The following is a 9,386-nucleotide window of genomic DNA, read 5'->3' on the forward strand; positions in this document are numbered from 1 at the left end:
ATAATATCTTTGCTATCTTGAGGAAATATAAGCTATGACTTAATGCTTCCAAGTGTTCTTTTAGAGTTGGATTAGGGAAGTTCTTGGGCTACATGGTCACACACCGTGGGATTGAGGTCAACCCTGATCAAATCAAGGTAATCAACAATCTACAACCACCTCGGAATCCCAAAGAGGTCCAGAGGCTAACTGGGATGACTGTTGCTCTAAACAGGTTCATCTCTCGGTCAGCAAACAGGTGCAGGCCTTTCTTTCAACTGTTGAACAAATGGAAGGGGTTTGAATGGACCGAGGAGTGTGCCTTGGCTTTCCAACAGTTGAAAGAGTACCTTTCTCAGCCGCCCATTATGTCCAGGCCCGAGGTGGATGAGGTTGAGTATGTACTAGTTTGTACATGTACTCATGGCTTAATTAAGAAATTGATATTTCTTGTTTGTGTATCCTCTATAGCTTAGTTGAGCATTATTCACGCATTGCATTTGCATTTTGTTCATTTAGCATAATGTGTGCTTTTTGATTTTCAGTAATATCATTAAAAATAAATAAATAAATAAATAAAACTCAAAATTTTTTATTTGTTTTGTATTTGTTAGGACATATGTGTTTCACATGTTAAGAACATATGTCATGATTTTATGTAATTGGCTTATCCTTTGACAAAACGCACTTTACTTGGATTTGGATAGATTTAAGATGTCTTTAAATACTTCAAGAAACCTTGTTTCAAGATCAAGTATTGAAGTCTTCAAGTCTGTTCAATAAAACAAGTTCAGAGTGCAAAATCATTAAAGCTCGACAGCTGCATCTATCAAGCTTCAGGAAGCTGTTCTACATTCAGTGTGCTTGACACCTGCTCGACACCTGCTATCTGTCGAGGTTTAAGATTTTCAGAATTTCAATCTGATTTTCTTGGGATCCGTAAATGTGTCTTTGGGATTTCTTTTCTTCTAACCCTAAACATAAAAAAGGATCAATTTAAGGGCCGTCAAAGTGTTCACAAGTTGCACAAGCTTTGACCAAACTCTGTTCAAGCAAATTATGACCGGAGACAAAGTTCTTGCCCTAGTTCATCTCTTTCTCTTGAAGAAGTTGCTGTGTATGTGCATCGTAGGGTTTTGTGATCAAGCATCTTCTTAATCTTCATCGTGTGGATGAACTAAAGAACTTTGCAACCAACAACCTTCTTAGTTGGTGATTGAAGTCGCGTACTGGGATCCGCGCAATTGGTTAGTCACGTACTGGGAGTCATGCATCAAAAGGGGGAACTGTCACTACAGAATAAGTCCAATTGGGTATTGGGGTAAGGGTTCAACTGTAGATTGGTAAGGTACTTGGATTCCTTTACTTGTAACCGCTTGTTGTGATAATAGTGGAGTTTCGGGAGTGGTGACCTGAAAATCACCCGGTGGGGTTTTTGCCATTAGGTTTTCCCCATTCGTAAACAAATCACCATGTCTTTTATTTTCCACTGCATATTTAGTTTATTGATGATTTGTTTGTGCTATCACACGTTTGCATGATAAATTGATTAATTAATAACTTGGCTAATTAATTAATTAATTTCTATCACAAAGGGTCATTCAGTTTGTGGCCTATCAGTATTGCACACCATTTAATGTGTAATTAAATGGTTGGCCAATGAAATTCCATTTTAATCCAGCATGTTTCTTTCTCGGTCTTGATTTGACCAAAACTAAGTCAAATTGAATTTCAGCCCAATTGGACCAAACTTGTTTACTATTTTGTACATAAATTATGATTCTGATATTGGATTGTGATGATTCAAGTTGGGTCTGAAATTTAACTCAAAGTGCTACAACTTTGTAGTTTATGAAAAGTCCAAATTTTGATGTTTAATGAGCCAAAAGATTCAGTCTACTAAAGCCTGAAACCTAGGAATTTTCTCCAAACATGAATTTTATCTTTAATAGGATTTCCAAACTTATTTAAAATCTTTTTAGGTCAAAACTCAAAGGGTGGCTGCCTTAAATCAAAATTATGTTTTTCTTAGATTTTTTTTTCAAATTTTAAAGTTCTCTTTGGTGTAATAGCTTGCTAGAAGCCAATGCTGAGATAAGGGATAACTTTTATGATTTTAAAGTTCAAGTCCTTGTATTTTTTATTTATTTAATTATCTAGAAAAAAATTTCATTTTGTATAATTCTTGGATTTAAAGTAAACTCCATGCACTTTAAAGACTTAGGATTCCCTACAAATCAAACACAAATTTTGTTTTGCCTAAAATCAACTAAATTCATAAGACTACTTTTAGAAAACTAGTTCTTATGTTCTTATTGCTAAATCATCCAAATAAGATTATCCTTCGTATGAATTTTACTTGAAATATAAAATAAATAATTGTTAGGATTACCAATAGATGTGTTGTGTGGAGATTTCTAAACTTTTGTATTTTAAAATATTATTATTTTACTAAATTTAAATTTTCTTTACTAGTCCAACATAATTACTTTTTATATAAATTTTATTTTATTTATCTAAAGAACAGTTGAGCCACCAACACATTTATTGATTTTATGCATTGAAAATGAAATTGCTATGACATTTAGAGATTAGTTGGATGAGATGAGTTTTGAGTGATATCACTCAATTTTCTATTTTCATCATCCAAAACAAGTGGGTCCCACAGATGGATGATTGTTTGGCTTGGTTTTGGATGATTGTTTCTATCACTCAATTCTCTGATTTTTGAGTGATGAGTTATGGAAACTGAAAACACATTTAAGGAATGTGTTTTCAATTTCCATAACTCTGTTTTCAATGGCATTTCTGTAATTAAAACTACATACTGGGTCCTTTTTTTTTCTTCACTAGGTTCGGTGAGTTTGGTTTCTTCATCTTTTTTTTTTTTTTTTTTTTCCTTTCACACTAGGTGGCTTCTTCTTTCACTGGGTTCGGGTTTTTGGCTTTTTTTTCTTCTTCTTCTTCTTCTTCTTTCACTGGGTTTGGTGAGTATGGGTTTTTTTTTTTTTTTTTTTTTCTGGGTTCGGTGAGTTTGGGTATTGGGGGTTGAAAAAAAAGAAAAGAAAAGTAAAAGCTGCACCAAGTTACAGGCATAGGGCGCACAAACAATTGAAAATTTTGAGTGATGACAAGTTGAGTGATGGTGCCAAACGGGTGAGGTGTGGGAGTTGGGGTATCTTAAGTGATGAGTGATGAGTGACGAAAACTAAGTGATGAAAAAAAACTAACCATACAAGCCCTTAGTATTCTTGAGATTCAAAAGAAGAAATAATTATTTTGTGTTGAGTAAACTACATATTTGTCCCTAACCTATAGGCCATATTTCAATTTGGTCTTTAACCTTTCAAATGTGTCAATTTGGTCCCTAACTTTTTTATATTGGGTTAAAATGATCCTTATTGTTAAGTGATAGATGAAAAATGCTGACCTGGTTAACAATTAAAATAAAGTTTTTTTTTTTTTTTTTTTTTTTTTGCCACATAACTACTATATGGACTACCACATCAGCAAAACCTTAAAAAAAAAACCACGTCATTAAATTGACACTCCCCACACCATTAAAGATTAAAGTAATACAAAATAAAAATCTCTCTCTGTTCCCATCCTTAATCAATCCCCATCTCCTCGCCTTGCCAAAGATCAGAACCTCTCAATCTACCGTCACCATTAGCAAAATACTTCAAACAAAAATAAAGATTAGGGATGGCTATGGGTAGGGTATGGATCAGGTATACCCATACCCTATCCAAAAATTTTGCCCATGGATACCCAATTATCAATACCCATTAGTATCCATACCCGAATTTTACCCGAATATATTATCCACGGATATCCATACCCTACCCGAAACCCATTTAATTTTTTTTTAATCCAAAATATTTTAACGTAAAAACTAAAAACTAACCGATCTTTAAAAAAGAAAAAACTAACCAATCTTAAAAAAGAAAAAACAAAGCTCTGAATATCACGGAAAATATTTCTCTTTCTCTTTCTTTTAGATCCAAATATGGAATTCACAAATTCAGAGAGTATTCACAAATTTTTGGGTATATGAGCGAGTACGAATTCGTGGGCGGCGAAAATGGTGGCGATGAGGACAGAGTGACAGAGTGGGAGGTTGGGCTACTGAGCATCAACGATTTGATGCCGTTATCGCAATTGTTGATACTGCCAGAGCTGGCTTCGGCGTTCAGTATTTCACCGGAAACCTACAAGACCGCCGTGGAAGTCAACCGCGTGTCGAAAACAACATTCTTGACTCTCTGTGGGGTCAACCACTCGACGGCGAAGGGATTGCTATTCGAAACGACGGATCCAGATCCTAACCCAGACTAGGACCCGATGGTCGTGGAGGCAGACGAGAACGAGATTACCGATCGAGACGGGTCCGGATCAGATTTGAAAAGATCGAGAAAAGACAACAAGTGTTGTCTAGAAATTGAAGTAGAAGAAGCCGATTCGGCACTCCGTAACAACGAGAATGACGAGTTGTCGGTGGCGGCCAAGATCAGCGATTCACAGACGTGGCGGATCAATGCTGCTATGACTGACCAAGAGATGTGCTTGGATGGGTTGGGAAAAGAAGAAAGTAGCTCTAGTCTGGAGAGGCAGAGAGAGTGTGAGTGAGTCAGTGACGGTGAGAGGTTTTGAGATTTTTTTTTTTTTTTTTTTTTTTTTTTTTTTTTTTTTTTTTTTTTTTTTTTTTTTTTTACGAGTTGGGATTGGATAATATCCATATCCTACCCGAAAAATTCAGATAATATCCATACCCTACCCGGTTAAACTATACCCATGAAGAACCGGGTATTACCCGAAACATTTGGATCGGGTAGGTTGGATATCCATTACCCAATGGGTATGGCCATCCCTAATAAAGATATCTGAGAATCTATCAAATAACAACCCAGGGATTACTCTATCTTTCTCTCTGTCGGCCTATTTTTGCAATGGCATCCCAAGGAAGACGATTTCATACCGTACCGGCTGGTACTGTTGATATTTTCCGCTCCGGTAGGTCAGCCGATACAAAAACGTAGTGATTTCATTCTGGATTAAATACTGATCATACTAGGATCGTTTCGGCCATACCGGGGTACATATCGGATTCCGATTGGTAAGGAACTTGACCCAAAAACGCCATCTGATCTACTGGTTTTCTCCACCTCATGCCGGATGGGCTCTCGCCAACTCTTTGCCCCTTACGCCATTGATTTTTTTAGCCTAACACTGGGACGATATTGCTAACTGGAGGTGAATGGTGGTACCATCAATTCATTGACGTTGCGAAGTGGGGCTTAAAGCTTAGAGTAATAGATAAAGAAAGAGAGGCTGAAACTAAAAGCTTGAACTTGAACACAGAAAAAGAGAGTGTGTTTTGAGATCTGAAAATGTGAAGTGGGAAGTATACAAGCAATAAGGTGTGAACATAGAAAAATTTGATAAACTTTGGAAGCTGTGATGACAGGTTGGCCTTTTTTTTTCCCTCAGTTTTTGTGAGTTCCAACAGCAGAATAGGTTTTAAATTTTTTGGGGCCGTTCATTTGGTACATAAATTTAAACTCATGTTTTCAATTTTTAAATTATATGTATTTTTACACACTTTTTTATTTACATTTATTTTCAAAAAAACTGAAAATTGTTATTTAAACACATGTATCATTTTCAAAAAAACTGAAAACTATTATTGAAAACATATATTAAATGGGACCTTTATTTTTTTGAGTTTACCATTACCACCCACAAGCTTTTCTAATATTATAATATTTTTGTACTAACAAATTCCACCCATTGAATAGTTTTTTTAAAAGTATCTCATATCTCATTACTATCTCTTAATTGAAATTTTTGTCTTATCTTTTGGTTGTTTTTTCTTTCTTTTTTTGATAGATAAACTAAAGCCAGTTGGGTTTTGGTTTAGGTACAAACTCACCTATAAAGATTAATAACATATTATATTGGCTTTTCTCAAACAATTAAATTTATATAATATAAACATGAAAATAATATGTTTCTAAAAAAAATGTAAATAATATATATATTATTAAATTAGTCATGAAATGGTACACCGGTATAGACCAGTACCGAAATATTTCATTTTCTAGCTCAAATCGAAACATTCTCTGGTACGGTATCGAGTCTCTTGCCTAAAACCCACAATCACTGTCCCAAAATTTATTGTTCATCATTTGGTGGGGACTACCTAATATAAGAGGTGTGCAATTGAGTCATTTTGTTTATGGTTGTGAGTTGAATAACCCAATTTCTCTGTTGGGTTTTGTTGTAAAGTTGTGCCGTGAGTACATAGAGGTGAGACTACTTGTTGGATCTGTCACAATGAGGATTGAACTAGAGGCTTAGGCTATTTGATGGTCTCCCCTTTCTCCTTTCTTAGTGAATAATCTCTCTACCTCTGTCACCCCTACGTTTTCACCTTCCATATCAGCCTTTTCAAGTTTTTTAGGTACCAATTTTGCTGCATTTGGTTCCAAAGAAAATATTGGAAAAGAAATCCCTTTTTTTGTTAAGAAAAAAAACTCCAATGTTGTTCTTCATCCATGTCTTCATTGATTTGGGTATTACTTCTTTTCTTTTTCTTTTTTCTCAGAGACTTTGATGGAAATATTGGAATTTTTTTAACAATTACCCATTTGATTTAAAAACATTCATGGACGATTGTTATTACACATTTATGCTCCAGTTGGAATTTTTGTGTTAGATTTTGTTTTACTATTAATGTTCTTTGAATTTTTCATCAAGTTTTAGTGAGGCAGAATCAAAGATATTTGTTTGAGGTTTAGGGATTTTGTTTGATCAACATATTTTTTAATTTATGCTGATGTGGCAGTACACATGGTAGTCTATGTGGCATAAAAAATTATACTTTAGTTTGGTTGTTAGCTACATCAGCATTTTCCATCTATCACTTAACGGCAGTGACTATTTTGATACAAGATTAAAAAGTCAGGGACCAAATTGACATATTTGAAAGGTTAAGGACCAAATTGACATATGGTGTAAAGGTTGAAGATCAAATATGTAGTTTACCCTTTTGTGGTTTTTCATTTGTTGATATTTTGTTAAATATTAATTAGGTGCTAATTTAATTGCTTCTAAAAAAAAAAAAAAATCTTCTCAAAAAAAAAAAAGGGTGCTAATTTAATTAATAGTCGTTAAAAAAAAAAAAAAAAACAATGGTTCATGCTTCCCCCCGGCCCCACCCCCTAATAGAAATCTTGGGTCCATCATGGACTTGGTTAGCATTTCATCCATATATATCATTAATTATAAATTGTTTTAGATACGTAAAATGCAAAATAGATTGATATCAATATGGAGCAAGGCAAGTTTATTTAAGATGCATCAATGTTCGAAGACAAGAGAAGAAAAGTAGATTAATGAAAATATTGAATTAGCAAACAAAATAAAATGATTGAAATTCATATAAACCATCCAAATATGGAAGAACAATACGAGTAAAAAACTACAGGAAAAACAGAATAGATATAAGTGTAAACTCGATCTAATACTCTACTCTTCTTTGCAAAAGATCATTCAAAAACTAGGGACAACCCACATAGGTGGTGTAATGCAAGAAAGAGAGTCGCCTGGGTAGTGTGGTTCGATGCTTCCATCTAGCATGTTGTAGATGCCTGTATCCCTGCCTCCTCCACCAGGTATTGACCAATGTTTTTCAAAATTATCGGTAAAGTAAATGCAATTAGCTTTACATCCCGAGAAATCAGATGCCTTAACAGATATGGAAGAATTACGTCCCAAGAAGAGGGCTCTATTGTCCAAGTTCTTCAACTCCTTCCACTCCTCACCCCCTAAGTTCACCTCAAAAACTTTGAAAGCTGTGGTCCCATAGGATGAATTCTTAAGAGCATCAGCAGTGGGGCTTGTATATGACAAATGTTAGGAACATTTGGCATTTAAGCCCCAAAACTGCTCAACAATGGGAAGGTCATATCGCATATGCCAAAAAAAATTTGAGATTTAGCTACAGTATCATCTCAAATGTAAGATGGTACTGTAGCTGAATGGTATAAAAAAAATAATTTTTTAATACTCTGATTTCTCTCTCCTCTCTCATTTTAACCGGGTAATTTCTCTCTCCTCTCTCATTTTTTCTCTTTCTTTTCTCTCTTCCTTCTCTCTCTTTCTTTCTGCTTTCTCTTCTTCCTGCTCTCTCTTCTTCAACGAAATGGAGGCAACGACGTGGAGGCTCGATCAGAAAAGCTGTGGTGGAGGCGTGGAGGTTGTGGGTTTCCGGCGTTTGGGTTGAATTTGGGTGGCGTTTGGGTGGTGTTTGGGTTGGCGTTTGGGTGGTGTTTGGCGTTTGGCATTTAGGTCGAAGATGATGATGATGACGGGTTTGGGATGAATTCAGACGGCGATGAGCGACCCTCTCTCTCTCGCCATTGTTGCCGGTAAGAACAGATGGGTTTGGGTTTGGTGAGAACAGATGGGTTTGATTTTGGATTTTGATTTTGATTTTGATTTTGATTTGGCTGGATTTGGCTGTGCTATGCTGCCGTTGGATTGTGTTTTTTTTTTTTTTTTTTTTGGTTCAGCTACTGGGGTTTGTGGTTGTGGCTGGTGGGCCGACAGTGGGGTGGGTGTCTGTGGCTCCGTCAGAGTGGGTTTTGGGTCAGTGGGTGGCAGCGTGGGTTTGCTGCCTGGGTTTTTATTTTATTTTATTTTATTTTATTTTAATTTTTGGTGTTGATGGTAGATTATGGGTTGCTGCTAATGGTGGCGGTGGTGGTGTCAAGTGTGTATAGTGCGATGGTGGTGGTGATTGTGCTTGTTTAACAAAAATAAAGAGAGAGAGAAAGAATAAATAATGTGTTTTATTGTAAATGATGGTAATTGTGGGATATATTATTTTATTGTGTAGAAATATTATTTTAATGAGTAGTATAGGAAAATAAAAGTTGAGATGTTGGGTGTATTGTAAAATGGTATGGTATAATTGATAAAGTAGGTTTTTGGGATGGTAAAATAAGATGAGATATAAGATCCGGATGTGGATGCTCTAAGACAAGGTTCCTCAGACTCTGGAAATAGATTACTGAAAATCCACTTGTCAATTCCTTCCTTCGTAGGCCGTAGTTGTACACCTTCTTGTGAAACTAGCAACAAAGCACCAGAGGATTCCACCAGGTATAACTGCTCAATAACACGGGGCGCAAGTTCCCTAGGAAGGGCTGTCACAGGATCTCTTAACCTAGGATTTGGGCCTCCAATGTCGCAAGCAAAAACTTTTCCCCAAACATCAACGGTATAAAATTTGTTGTAATTATAGTCCACGACTTATCACGCGGCTGGCAAAAGGCCAACTTTGACAAACTGTCATAAATGGCCATAACAATATAGTCTGATGTTTGAGAAGGGCTCGCTGA

The sequence above is a fragment of the Quercus robur genome, chromosome 12 (assembly GCF_932294415.1).
Source record: "Quercus robur chromosome 12, dhQueRobu3.1, whole genome shotgun sequence".
Classification (NCBI taxonomy): Eukaryota; Viridiplantae; Streptophyta; class Magnoliopsida; order Fagales; family Fagaceae; genus Quercus; species Quercus robur.